The sequence below is a fragment of the Mobula birostris genome, chromosome 16, assembly GCF_030028105.1.
Source record: "Mobula birostris isolate sMobBir1 chromosome 16, sMobBir1.hap1, whole genome shotgun sequence".
NCBI classification, from domain to species: Eukaryota; Metazoa; Chordata; class Chondrichthyes; order Myliobatiformes; family Myliobatidae; genus Mobula; species Mobula birostris.
The window spans coordinates 4647831-4663249 of NC_092385.1; the positions used below are offsets into that span (position 1 = coordinate 4647831).

Sequence of the window (15419 nt, forward strand, 5' to 3'; positions counted from 1 at the left end):
AGAAAAAACATTAATTTCAGAAAAGGTTTCCTGAGGTGACTGGAAGAAAAATAAGGAAAGCAGAATCCAATTTTTCATTAAAACTTTTCTTCTTGGATAACCCCCAAAATATAACCAAGGAGATGAGAGTTGACAAGAAGAAGCTGGTGGTCATTAACAAAGGACCAGAATAAAACTAAACAAACCTATGCATCTAAAGATGAGTTAAAACAAGTAATTTTACTGATACTAATCGGTCAAAAAACATAGTCCCGTATTTGCTTTTCGGTTACCAATTCACTGTTTCAGAGAGTGATGTTCCCTCAAGGATCCAGGATCAAAGATCAACATTATTCGCCAGATACATTTACACTCATTGGAATTTTACTGTTGTATGTATAACAATTATAACAACGATGATGAATAAATGAATTGAATTGAATTGACTTTATTTCTTACATCCTTCACATACATGAGGAGTAAAAATCTTTATGTTGCATCTCCACCTAAATGCGCAATGTGCAATGATAGTGATTTATAATAATTATAACAAATAGAACAGTCAATGTAATATAGAGTACATTCAAATCAGCGTGAGTTAATCAGTCTGATGGCCTGGTGGAAGAAGCTGTCCCGGAGCCTGTTGGTCCTGGCTTTTATGCTGCGGTACTGTTTCCTGGATGGTAGCAGCTGGAATAGATTGTGGTTGGGGTAACTCAGGTCCCCAATGATCCTATGGGCCCTCTTAACACACCTATCCTTGTAAATGTCCTGAATTATGGGAAGTTCACAACTACAGATGTCCTGGGCTGTCCACACCACTCTCTGCAGAGTCCTGCGGTTAAGGGAGGTACAGTTCCCATACCAGACAGTGATGCAGCCAGACAGGATGCTCTCTATTGTGCCCCTGTTGAAAGATTTGGGGGCCCATACCAAACTTTCTCAATCATCTGAGGTGTAAGAGGCGCTGTTGTGCCTTTTTCACCACACAGCTGGTGCGTACAGACCACGTGAGGTCCTTGGTGATGTGGATGCTGAGGAACTTAAAGCTGTTTACCCTCTCAACCCCAGATCCATTGATGTCAATGGGGGTTAGCCTGTCTCCATTCCTCCTGTAATCCACAACCAGCTCCTTTGTTTTTGCGACATTGAGGGAGAGGTTGTTTTCTTGACACATCTGTGTCAGAGAAATGACTTCTTCCCTGTAGGCCACCTCGTTATTATTTGAGATAATAAATAATTATATAAAAATAGAATTATATGAATTTTTATAGAATTATGTTGCATATTTAATATTTTAATAATATGAGTAATCTTGTGTGTATCTATTGATTGACTATTATTGTTTAAATAATTCATTATGGGTTATATGTAAAAATACATTAATTGCATTCGTCATTACACTACCACGTGATAGGTGCACACCTTGCATAATGTAACCTCGAAGTTACACCTGCTTTTCAGACTCCTGTATCTTCCTTTGAGTTAGTTTAATGCTTAGAAGTTGCAAAACATAACAAATTATATAAAAAATAAAATTAGAGGTTAAACAATGGATATGGAATAAAATGTGGATGAATACATAAATCCCAGTATGTATTTACAATGTAAACAGCATTATAAACTGTGGTTTAAAGTGTTTACAGTGCAGTGCAGTAATAGTGGATGATAGACAGAGGTATGTCAAACTAACTTGAATGGTTGTTCAGATTAACTACCTCAGGGAAGAAAATTTTAGGATGGTGTGAAGTTTTTGTTTTAAAAACCCTACAGCACTTTTCAGAAAGGAGCTCATAGAAAAGGCTCCACTTGCCAGTGTGTCCAAATAGGTCCAGAAATAGTTCCACATAAATCCAATTTAGGAGATACTACTTTAACGTGAGAGTGGTGAAAACGTCAGGGTCTACAGAAGATAATGGATAGACATCCATGGGAAACTGTAGAAAAGAGTGTGGGAATGGGACTGTACAGACTACTCTATCGGGAATTAGCAGGAACTTGATTGGTTAAATAGAAACATTATGATACAGCAGAAGACTAACACTGAGACGGACAGAATCGATGCATTTAAAGAGAAATGATAAGATGTGAAGCTCTACCTGTGGAGAAAAAGAATGAAACTGATTGGATGAAGGACAGAGGAGAAGACACAATTTAACCACCTTTATATTATAGGAAAGATGTGGAAGCTTTAAAGAGGGCGCAGAGGACATTTAACTCAATTTGAGAGCATGTCTTATGAGGAAAGGTTGATCAGCCTAGGGAATTTCTCTTTGGAGTGAAGGAGGCTGACAGGTATCTTGATAGCGGTGTTCAAGATGATAAGAGGCACAGATAGAGTGGACAGTCAGACACTTCTTTCCTAGGGCGGCAGTGGCTAATAATAATTTCCAGGTGATTGCAGAAAATTATAGGGGGGGATGTCGGAGGAAGTTATTTTACAGAGAGAGTGGTGTGTGTGTAGAATGTGCTGCCGTGAGTGGTGGTAGAGGCAAATACATTTTTCTATCACCCAAAGAGATTCTTAGATAGGCACATGGATGGTAGAAAAATGGAGAACTATCCGGGGTGGGGGGGGGGAGGGCTAGATTGATCTTGGAGTAAGTTAAAAGGTCGGCACAAGATTATGAGCCAACTGGCCTTTACTGCACTGTACTGTTTTGAAGATAATTTGTCCTGGATTTTGTTACATTTCTTCCTACAGGTGAATGCAAGATGCCAGAGCCACCCAAAGCAAAATGCTGAATATTTAAGTTTATGTCTAAACACTATAAAGGTTTAGAGTGGTTAAGGTATTTTAGTTTAGGACACATTAGCTGTATATTATGAACAATGTAAATTTGATCAAGCGGTAGCAGATTATTATTGCATTGAATTCTAATTAATAAATGAACCACGTTGAAAACAGCAGGACATTTTTCCCCTAAAGCAGCAGACTTCTTAGCACTACATTCACAGAGAACACACAGAGTCACAGAGTCACAGAAAAATACAGCACAGAAACAGGCCCTTTGGCCCATCTAGCCCGTGCCAAACGAATTAAACTGCCTACTCCAGGACCATAGTCCTCTTTACCCCTACCATCCATGTACCTATCCTAACTTCTCCTAAACTTTGAAATCAAGCTCACATGCACCACTTGCACTGGCAGCTCGTTCCGCACTCTCACCACCCTCTGAGTGAAGAAGTTTCCCCTCCTCTTCCCCTTAAACTTTTCACTTAGCCCATGACCTCTAGTTGTAGTCCCACCCAACCTCAGTGGAAAAAGCCTGCTTGCATTTACCTTATCTATACCCCTCATAATTTTGTATACCTCTATCAAATCTCCCCTCGATCTTCACACAAGCTGAAAATTTGAGTACTGCTAACAGCTCTGGTCTACATCTTGTAATAATGGCCCAGGATCTCTGAAAAGATACAGCAGTCATTACATAAAACTGCTGTAAGAGGGTGTTTATATCTATCAAGAAGAACTGAATTGATTGGGGTCACTTGGAAAGAGGTTACTGAGACGTGATCTGACAGAGATGATGCTGAAAGGGCTTGGCACTGTACATATAGATGACTTATGCAGCATTCTCATAGAGACATAGAAACATAGAAAACATACAGCACAATACAGGCCCTTTGACCCACAAAACTGTGCCGAACATGTCCCTACCTTAGAACTACCTAGGCTTTAACCATAGCCCTCTATTTTTCTAAGCTCCATGTAGCCATCCAGGAGTCTCTTAAAAGAACCTATCATTTCCACCTCAACCACCACCGCCGGCAGCCCATTCCATGCACTCACCACTCTCTGCGTAAAAAAATTACCCCTGACATCTCCTCTGTACCTGCTTCCAACCACCTTAAAACAATGCCCTCTCGTGCTAGCCAATTCAGCCCTGAGAAAAAGCCTCTGACTATCCACATGATCAATGCATCTCATTATCTTGTACACCTTTATCAGGTCACCTCTCATCTTCCGCTGCTCCGAGGAGAAAAGGCCGCGTTCACTCAACCATACATACAGAACCATCATACTACATACAGAAACTACAATGAACCCTCGGGGCAGCGGAAAAGGTCACTGGCTACAGTCAACCACCAGTACAGGACTTCTATGTGTCCAGCACAAAGAAGTGGGCAGGAAAAATAATTGTGGATATTATCCACCTTGCAAACTGCCTTTTCCAAAAGCTTCCCTCTGAAATGTGCTCTAGGGCTATCAAAACAAAAACTTCACACATCTTAGAAGCTTCTTCCCCCAGGTAGTTTATCTGATCAACCATTCGATTTAGAACTCATCCCTACCTCTCTAACTATTACCCCCATCACTGCACTGTAGATGCTTTAAACCACTTCTATAATCCTGTTTACATTGTAAATACATATGGTATTTGTTATTTAAGCACACTTTACTCCATATACATTCTTTAACCTTTACCTTTTTAGTTTATATATAATTCTTTACTCTTTGTTAATGCTGAATGTTGTTGCTTTTTTATTGCATGCCACACCCTGACCAACACACCACAGTAAACTCCTAATACATGTAAACATATATGGCGAATAAAGTTGATCCTTAACATATATGCCTTTAGGAGTCAACAGACTGGGCTCCAAAAGAAATCAACTAGTCACTTAAATCCATTCATGATTCAGGAGAAACCAGCTTACCCAGTGAGAGGGAGAATGTAGAACTCGTAATTACAGAGAGGAGATGAGAGACAAGCAGTTATTGAGTCATCAGGTTATATAACGGAGAAACAGCCCTTCAGCCCAACTTGTCCATACCAACCAAACTCTCTACCTGAGATCGTCCCACTTACCTGTATTTGGCCAAATCCATCTAAACTTTCCTATCTACATACCTGTCCAAATCTCTTTTAAACATGTAAGTTTGGTATGTCACCAAAGACTCTAGAAAATTTCTACAGATGCACTGTGAAGAGCATTCTAACTGGTCGCATCATCGTCTGGTATGGAGGGGCCTCTGCACAAAACAGGGAAAAGCTGCAGAATATTGCAAATTCAGGCAGCTCCATCAGGATGAGCACTAGCCTCCTCTCATCAAGAATACCTTCAAAAGTATTCTTGCTGAATATCAGCAAGGGAGATGAGGCTGAGTACAGGGCTACGGTAGGAAACTTTGTCACATGGTGTGAGCAGAATTATCTGTAGCTTAATGTGAAAAAGTCTAAGGAGCTGGTGGTAGACCTGAGGAGAGCTAAGGTACCGGTGACCCCTGTTTCCATCCAGGGGGTCAGTGTGGACATGGTGGAGGACTACAAATACCTGGGGATACGAATTGACAATAAACTGGACTGGTCAAAGAACACTGAGGCTGTCACAAGAAGGGTCAGAGCCATCTCTATTTCCTGAGGAGACTGAGGTCCTTTAACATCTGCCGGACGATGCTGAGGATGTTCTAGGAGTCTGTGGTAGCCAGAGCTATCATGTTTGCTGTTGTGTGCTGGGGCAGCAGGCTGAGGGTAGCAGACACCAACAGAATCAACAAACTCATTCGTAAGGCCAGTGATGTTGTGGGGATGGAACTGGACTCTCCCACGGTGGTGTCTGAAAAGAGGATGCTGTCCAAGTTGCATGCCATCTTGGACAATGTCTCCCATCCACTACATAATGTACTGGTTGGGCACAGGAGTACATTCAGCCAGAAACTCATTCCACCGAGATGAAACACAGAGCGTTATAGGAAGTCATTCCTGCCTGTGGCCATCAAACTTTACAACTCCTCCCTTGGAGGGTCAGACACCCTGAGCCAATAGGCTGGTCCTGGACTTATTTCCTGGCATAATTTACATATTACTATTTAACTATTTATGGTTTTATTACTATTTATTACTTATGGTGCAGCTGTAACGAAAACCAATTTCCCCCGGGATCAATAAAGTATGACTATGACTATGGCTATGAAAAGATGATGCTTCAAAAAGGCAGCATCTATCATTAAAGACCCTGTAACCCAGGACATGCCCTCCTCTCATTGCTGACATCAGGGAGGATGTGCAGGAGCCTGAAGACACACACTCTCAACATTTTAGGAACAAATTCTTCTCCCTCTCTCAGTTTCACCTATCACCTGCCACCCTGTACCTCTTCCTCCCCTCCTCCCCACCTTCTTATTCTGACTTCTTCCCCCTTCCTTTCCAGTCCTGTTGAAGGGTCTCGGCCTGAAGCATCAATTGTTTATTCCCATCCATTGATGCTGCCTGACCTGCTGAGCTCCTCCAGCAGTTTGTGTGTATTGCTCTGGATTTCCAACATCTGCAGTACCTCTTAAGGCTGATTTATACTTATGCGTCAAATTGACTCCGTAAGTACGGCGTAGCCGTGTACCCTACACTGTACCCTACGTTGTAGCCTGACGCACACCTCCCCAAAAATGTAACTACACGTCGTGACAACGCAGACTGCAACAACTGTGATTGGTCCGCTTGGTAGCGTCACATTTCCTCCTACGCTGCAATAGCTTCCCATTGGGCGACTGAAGGGCAGGGAAGGAACTCTGGCTGCAATACTTTCCATAAAGCTTTACAGACCTCCAAAATTATGGAGGACCCTGTGCTTGACGCCAGTTTGTAGCTAGCTAATACAACCTGTTGACTTCCACCTGAAGCTAAAACTTGAATGGTGATTGCCAGTCTCTGAGTATATTGTGCGTACACTGATGTGAAATAAATGGTTGGAGACGATGAACCAAATTGTCAAATCTACGTGCCGACATCCGAAAATATTTGAAATGCATTTCCTCGTCCATGTCTCTCAGTGGCCAGACAAGCACAGAAAACTCACCCTCCTTCAGTTTCAGTCACCATTGTTTGAAGTTTGAGTTTCTTCGTGTTGAGTTTCAACACGAAGAAGCTCAACACAGTGGCATAGAAACCCCACCGCCAACTAGTGTTTTGGCGGTGAATTGCAGAGCGACGCAGACCAACGCACAAGTATAAATGCTCACAATGGCGTAGCCCGCTTGCGTAGGCTACGGCGTAAGCTAGTACACACAAGTATAAATCAGCCTTTAGACTGTAAGACATAGGAGCAGAATTAGGCCATTCAGCCCATCAATTTTGCTCCGCCATTACTTCACGGCTGATCCCAGATCCCACTCAACCCCATACACCTGCCTTCTTGCCATGTCCTTTAATGCCTTGACCAAGCAGCTTCTGCTTTAAATATACCCATGAACTTGGCCTCCACCACAGTCCGTGGCAGAGCATTCCACAAATTCACTACTCTCTGGCTAAAAAATTTCCTCCTTACCTCTGTTTTAAAAGGTTGCCCCTCAATTTTAAGGCTGTGCCCTCTAGTTCTGGATACCCCCACCATAGGAAATATCCTCTCCATATGCCCTCAACTCCGTTCTAAATGGCCTACCCCTAATTCTTAAACTGTGGCTTCTGGTTCTGGACTCACCCATCAGCGGGAACATGCTTCCTGCCTGCAGCGTGTCCAATCCCTTAATAATCTTATATGTTTCAATAAGATCCCCTCTCAGCCTTCTAAATTCCAGAGTATACAAGCCCAGTCGTTCCAATCTTTTGACATATGACAGTCCTGCCATCCCGGGAATTAACCTTGTGAACCTATGCTGCACTCCCTCAATAGCAAAAATGTCCTTCCTCAAATTTGGAGACCAAAACTGCACACAGTAAACCAAAACTGCACACAGTACAGGCCCAAAGCTGCCAAAGGCTCCCCATATGTTAACCCCTTCATTCCTGGAATCATCCTCGTGAACCTTCTCTGGACTCTCTCCAATGACAACACATTCTTTCTGAGATATGGGATCAAAATCTCTTGTGTCTAATTTATCAAGATGCTGTCCAGAGCAACACACACGAAATGCTGGAGAAACTCAGCAGGCCAAGGTGCATCTATGGAAAGGAATAGTTGACGTTTCAGGCTGAGACTCTTCAAAAAGACCGGAAAGGAAGGAGCTTCTTCATGCGGATTAAGAAGGTGGGAAAGGGATAGGAGTTCAAGCTGGAAGCCAGGTGAAGGGGAAGGTAGGGGGGGATGACAGAGGTTGGTTTTTCCACACAGAGAGTGGTGGAACATGCTACCGGGAGTGGTGATAGAGGTAGATACATTAGGGTTATTTAAGAGACTGTTAGGTAGACACATGGATAATAGAAAAATGGAGGGCTATGTGGGAGGGAAAGGTTAGATTGATCTTGAAGTAGGTTAATAGATCAGCACAACAGAGAAAAAGATTCACGCTTTCTTGAATGAGCGTACCATCCTCACCGATGTGTGACTGGAAACCTCAAGCCCTCGCATCAGGAGCACAGGTAGGATCCATGGGAGCAACAGAAGGAACACACCATCTCACAAACTATGCACCAGTGTAGCCCTGCCCTCAGTGGCCACCTCAGGGCACACTACACTGGGGTGGAGGCAAGCCATTCTGATTCGCAAGGGACCACAAGGGCAGACAATGACTGCCTGCTGTTACCGTTCCTAAAGAGCCCAGTAAACCCATCTGCAATGAATGCCCACTTGGATATGGCAGCGCCATCCTAACTTGCAGTAAAGTTCAGATACCACATTGGAATGGGACAACAAGGAATAGAACAAGGTTCGTTTCCCTGGCCATCTGTAACATTTGTACTTTCCCCCCTTGACCATGTGGGTTTCCTCTAAGTGCTCCAGTTTCCTTCCACGTTCCAAAATTGTACCAGTAGGGTTATGGTTAGTGAGTTGATCGCGTGCTATGTTGGCGCCGGAAGTGTGGCAACACTTGTGGGCTTGTCCCCAGCAAAATCCTTGCTGATTTGACCCAAACAACACATTTCACTGTGTGTGTTTTTTTAGAGATACAGCACAGTAACAGGTCCTTCTGTCCCAGCAAGTCGCTGCCACCCAGTTACACCCATGTAACCAATTAAACTACTAACTCATACACCTTTGGAATGTGGGAGGAAACCAGAGCACCCGGAGGAAACCCACACGGTCACAGAGCGACCATACAATCTTCTTACAGAGAGTGTCGGGAATTGAACCCAGGTCGCTGGTGCCGTGATAGTGTTAAACTAACCACTACGCTACTGTGCGGCCCCATTTGATGTACACGTGACAAATAAAGCTAATCTCTTTTTGGAAGGAGAGTTTGGCACATTGAGCAGCAACCTTGCTGTTTCTTTAGCACTTGTCTGTTTTACGAGGCTGAGTTGCTAGCTTGACGCTCAACCCAGCACAGATGGAAAGCGTGTAAGGAGCCGCCCAGATTTGAACCCGGCACCTCTTGTTCCAAAGTCCAGGTGCAGGTACCACTGCACCACCAGCACAGACCACTTAGAAGGAGAGACAGATCCCAATGGACTGAATGGGTTAGCCGTGATAGGGCATTCCAAAAAAATATGAAAACCAAAAATTTCCTGACTGTGACAAGCAACAATCACAGATTTTAAGTCGAGCTCAGTACTCCTTTAAAGCCTGCACTGTAAGCAGTAACCCAATCCATGCTTCCAGCTCTGATTCCTCCGAGATTATGTGCACTGCATTGACCAGGTCGCCTGACTGCCTTTAGGAGAGAAGTGTAAGCCACAACCTTCCTTCCCCGCTTATGGTTTGCATTAGAGCAGTTCTGCCTGGCTCCTTTCCCTTTGGCTCTTCTGGCTTCTGAATAATACACACCATTAAACTTATGACCTTCCTCCCAATACGAGTTATTAGTTAATGCAGCCCCGTGCAGATAGGAACAAATTGGTCGGTTTAATTGCAATGAAAGAAAGAGACACAGATGTCACATACATAAACTCCTGAGAACTCCACAAATTATCACTTCAAAAAAAAATTAAATCATTTTTAAAGAACTATCTTAGCAGAGTTTAAGAAAATACTTTGTCTCACTGGAATAAAAACCTTTAGGTTTTGAATCTTGCATTTAATTGTGTACATCTGATAATATATTGTATGGTCCAATTAAAAACACCATAATTTTTTACAATATAATTAATAATATGCACCAAGATCACACGAAACAAAAGATATGTCTCGTGTACAGAATTATTATGAGAGGTGACCCACAACATTAGCATTAAGGTTCTACACACAGATGCTGATGGGTGCATTGTGCCTTTTCAAAAAATTTTCCTGGAATTTCAGAGTATCAGTTACCTAGTGGGCAGAACAACAAGATTATACCTTGGTTCCTCTAATCTTGACATTTATTATTGTGAACTAAAATGGGAAGAAGGGATAAACCAGTAAATTACATTCTACACACACACAAAAAGCTGGAGGAGCTCAGCAGGCCAGGCAGCATCTATGGCAAAAAGTACAGTCGACGTTTTGGGCCGAGACCCTTCGGCAGGACTGTACTTTTTTGCAACAGAAGCTGCCTGGCCTGCTGGGTGCCTCCAGCGTTTTGTCTGTGCTGCTTGGATTTTCAATGTCTGCAGATTTTCTCTCATTTGTGATTAAATTACATTCTAGTTAGTTTGACACCCGATGGTGAGAAACTATTAGAATCCATCGTGAGCGAAACTACAAAAATCAAGCAGCTGGAAGAGGTGCGTATTCACTCGATCTACGTCCCTCACGATTTTATTTACCTTTCAATTTGCTAAGGTCTATGGTATAGCATAAATATGAGAGATTCTGCAGATGTTGGAAATCCAAAGCAACACACACAAATTGCTGGAAGAACTCTAGCCTATCCAAGCTGTCTCTATGGCTCATTCCCCCCAGCTGGTGGATACAGCGCAGTCCATTGCAGGTAAAGCCTCCCTAGCACTCAGCATCATGGAGCAGTGCCACAGGAAAGCAGCATCAATCATCAAGGACACCCACCATCCAGGCCACGCTCGATTCTCACTTTTACCATCAGGAAGGAAACACAGGAGCTCCAGATCCCACACCACCAGGTTCAGGAACGATTATTACCCATCAACCATCAGATTCCCCAGTGTGGATCACTTTACTCACTTCCACACTGAACTGAACTGAACTGAACACTTTCAAGGACTCAACAACTCATGTTCTCAATATGAATAAATGAATTAATTGATTGATTATTTATGTATTTGTTTAGTTTGCATTTGCACAGGTTGTCTTGCACAGTGATTGATTGTCAGTCTTTTTGTGTAGTTTTTCATTGATTTTATTATATTTCTTTGTTCTACAGTTCTGGTCATCATCATCATCAGGTGCTGTGCCCAGTTTGAGCTTTGACTGCCATGGCCCACACACTCCTGTTTCGGGTCAAGTGGATCAATTCATTCGTATTCATTTCCAGTTCTCTGGCTGCTGTCTCCATCATCATTTGTCTTTGTCTTCCTCTTGCTTTCTTCCCTTCAATCTTTCCCATAATTACCGTGTATTCTAACTCCTCTTTCCTAATCACATGTCCAATGAAACTACGTTGCCTTTTCATGATCTCATACATTATTTCTCTTTTTGTGTTTGCTATCCTCATTAGATATCATTTTGTCCATGATATTCTTTGCATCCTCTTCAAAAACCACATCTCTGCTGCTTCAATTTGTATCCTCATGTTACTAGATATTGTCCAACATTCTGAGCCATAACTGGATAAACGTAACATTTCAGTACTCTGAGGTTCTGGTAGCCACCCTGTAGGAGAACATGCAGGAAGGTTCCCAAGAATATGGCTTGAACGGGGGGGGGGGCGCGCGGGGGCTTGAGTTTTAAGGAGGCATTGGAGAGAACTGGAAAACTCCTACCACTGTTCACCTCTCTTTCCTTTCAATCCATTCCTGGTCCTTCCTTTCCTATATCCCACCCCCTCTGCCCTCCCCTCCATTTTCATCACTCCCTGGTTCTATCCATCTTCCACTGGTGCACTTCACCCACCAGATTTCCTCTAGTTCCATCTATTCATTCCTCCCTGAACTAATTCCCACTAACACCTTCCCTCCTGCACACTTTGTCCCTCCTGCAGTTTGTGACTTGCTCTAGATTCCCACACCTGCAGTCCTTGTGTCTCTTGGATAAGCCTGGGACTGTTATCCCCGGAGTGAAGGAGGATGAGGGACAACTTTGTAGATGTTCATTGAATCCTGAGGGGCATTGATAGGCTAGATAATGACAGTTTTTCACATAGGGTGAAGAGATGTAAAACTAGGTTTAATGTGAAGGGGGAAAAAATTAAAGGGAGAAAGAGGGGCAAGTTATTTTTTTAACACAGGAGGTGGTGGGTAATGGAACAAGTTGATAGAAGAGATGGCAGAGGTAGGTACAATTACAATATTTAAAACACATGTGGAGAAAGTAATGAGTAGGAAAGGGTGAAATAGTGGTTCCCAACATTTTTTATGCCAACGGACTCCTACTATTAGCCAAGGTGTCTGTGGACCACAGGTTGGGAACAACTGGTTTACAGGGATATGGGCCAAAAGCGGGAAAGTGAGTAGATAGACATTTTGGTCAGCATGGGTAAGCTGGGTTGATTTGTGAAGGTCCCTGAGCCAGTGTCTATGAGCAAAAGCTGATCAGCTAGTTCAGTTAGTTGCTTACAAGGGAGAACTGATTTTCTTAAACAACCATTATAACCACATTCAGGTTCCAAATCCCAATTCTAATTGCAGCAGAAAACCCAGTCAGAGGAATTGCTGGAGACTGTTGTTCCTACCCACCTGCACAGGAGTGTTCAACGCTCAGAAGTGATCAGTGGCCGAGCAAACATTCTGTACTAAGTAACCATGAGTGTTGCCACATGAAAAACAACTAATACCGTATCTGCGAAAGGATGTGCCAACTCTCTATGACTTATAGTCATAAAGTCATAGAAAACTTCAGCACAGAAAGAGGCCCTTTCGCCCAATTAGTCGATGGGAGAAGGCAGTTTACATGATTCAGCACGGAGTAGATGGGCCAAAGAGCCTGTTTCTGTGTGTATTTTTCTTTGACTCTAAGACACTAGTCCATGGTGTCCATTAATCTGCCTCGTCCCATTGACCTGCACCTGGACCATTGCCCTCCATAGTCCTCCCATCCATATACCTACCCAACTTTCTCTCAATTGCTGGAATTGAACCTGCATTCACCACCTCCGCTGGCAGCTCATTCCACACTCGCACCACCCTCTGAGTGAAGGTATTCCCCCTCAAGTTCCCCTAAACATTTCATTTTTTCATCTTAACCCATGACCTCTACTTGAAGTCTCATCCAACCTCAGTGTTTGCATTTACCCATCTATACTTCTCCCAATTTTGTATACTTCTGTCAAATCTCTCCTCAGTCTCCTGTGCTCCAGGGAATAAAGTGCTAACCTATTCAACCTTTCCCTATAACTCAGGTCCTCAAGTCCCAGTAACATCAATGTAAAATTTTTCTGCACTCTTTCAATCTTGACATCTTTCCTCTAGGTAGGTGGCTTGCTGAAAGGTTGAAGGGCATGAGGGCACCAAGTACTGGACTGTCAAATTACAACAAACATAAGATTCTGCAATTCTATTCTGTTTTAATCAGAGTTCAGAGTTCAATTGCAGCGTCCTCTGAAAGGAAGTTTGTATATTCTCCCCGTGTGTGAGTGGAATTCCTCCAGATGCTCCAGTTTCCTCCCACAGTCCAAAGACATACTGGTTAGTAGGCTAATTAGTCATTGTAAATTGTCCTGGAAAGGCCTGTTCTGTGCTGTGTCTCTAAATTAATTAATAAATAAATAATTTGGTGCCCACATTTTTTCAAAATTTTCATTGTTCCCTGTTCAATGTTCTACATTGTTCTGATGGTGTGTAGTAACCATACTTTGATACAGATGGTTGGATGGCAGCTGTGGATCATTCTGGGGCTTGATAAAAAGATATTCAAATTATACAGCACTATTCACCCTATAATTTATATTATAAATTATTTGTGCAAGTGTTAGTATCTTCAAGTTTCTGGTGTCAATATCTTAGAGAACTTATTATCGGCCCAATAGATGAATACATATACATTTCATTAGGAGTTGGAGGAGATTTGGAACGTCACCAAAGACGCCAGCAAGTTTCTATAGATGTGTAGTGGAGAGCACTCTGACTGGTTGCATCACCGTTTCATACGGAGGTGCCAATGCACAGGATCAGAAAAAGCTGCCGAGGGACGTAAACTCAGCCAGCTCCACCACCGAGGACATTTTCAAAAGGGGGCATGCATCATTAAGGACTCCCACCATCCAGGCCATGTCCCCTTGTCATTGCTACCATCAGGAGGTACAGGAGCCTGAAGATGGCTACTGAATGGACCATGAACCCATGATCACCATCTCAATATTTGCTCTCTTTTTGCACTACTTAATTGGTCTTTCTTATTTCTTAATGTAACACACACACACACACACACACACACACACATATAAATTACTATAACAACTCATAGTAATTTATTTTTGTCTTGAACTGCACTGCTGCCACAAAACTGATTTCACAGTGATAATAAACCTGATTCTGATGTTTCAAGAATCACAATCTCATTGCTTTATTAAACACCAAAGACTCCCAACTCAAACCTAGAAAGTTAGTCTTAAACCAACCTTCCGCCAATGCGCGAGAGTCACCATCATAAGGGAAGAACCAACCCTGCGTTAATGTCCCAATGAACGTATCACCAGTAACATGGAATATAGTCTGTTTCACAAACTCCAAAACAAACCCTGACCAATAACTATATAGCATAGAACATCGACATACAGTAGAATATAGAACACTACGGCACAGTACAGGCCCTTCAGCCCACAATGTTGTGTCAACCTATTAACCTATTCTAAGATCAATCTAACCCTTCCCTTCCACATAGTTCTCCTTGTTTCTATCATCCATGAGTCCAAGAGTCTTTTAAATGTCCCTATTGTCTGTCCCTCTATCAACACCAGAGGCAGCACATTCCATGTATCTACCAACCTCTGTGTAAAGGACTTACCTCTGACATCCCCCCTATATTTTCCTCCACTCACCTTAAAATTATACCCACTTGGATTAGTCATATCTTCCCTGGGAAGGTTCGCTGGCTTTCCACTCTATCTATGCCTCTTATCATCTTGTACACACCTATCAAGTCACCTGTTATCCTCCACTCCAAAGAGAAAAGCCCTAGCTTGTTCAAGCTATCCTCATAAGACATGCTCTGTAATCCAGGCAGCATCCTGGTAAATCTCCTCTGCACCCTCTCTAAAGCTTCCACATCCTTCCTACAATGAGGTGACCAGAATCGAAGATAATACTCGAAGCATGCTAGAAAAATCTTTATGCTTTAGTTTTTTTTGATATACTGCAAAGAGTGATTAAAACATAATAAACTAGTTTAGTTCAGTTTAGTTAAAATATTTTAGTTAGACCAATAGGCAACGTTGCCAACAGCACTGGAATTGGCTCCTGCAAGGCTCCATATTGATTGCTGTTGGACACACTGAGGTAAATGGACATGAGAATTTTCCCAGCATTTCATGCAGAACTGCAGCTGGCTTCTCTGCTACAGGATATGACTGTACA

General features: G+C 42.7%; 1 protein-coding gene across 2 annotated transcripts in view; it reads right to left on the reverse strand.

The window, feature by feature from the left end:
* The window catches only part of eefsec (eukaryotic elongation factor, selenocysteine-tRNA-specific), a 491014-nt gene that overhangs the window by 300020 nt on the left and 175575 nt on the right, over positions 1 to 15419 (reverse strand). The gene's annotated exons all lie outside the window — the stretch shown is intronic.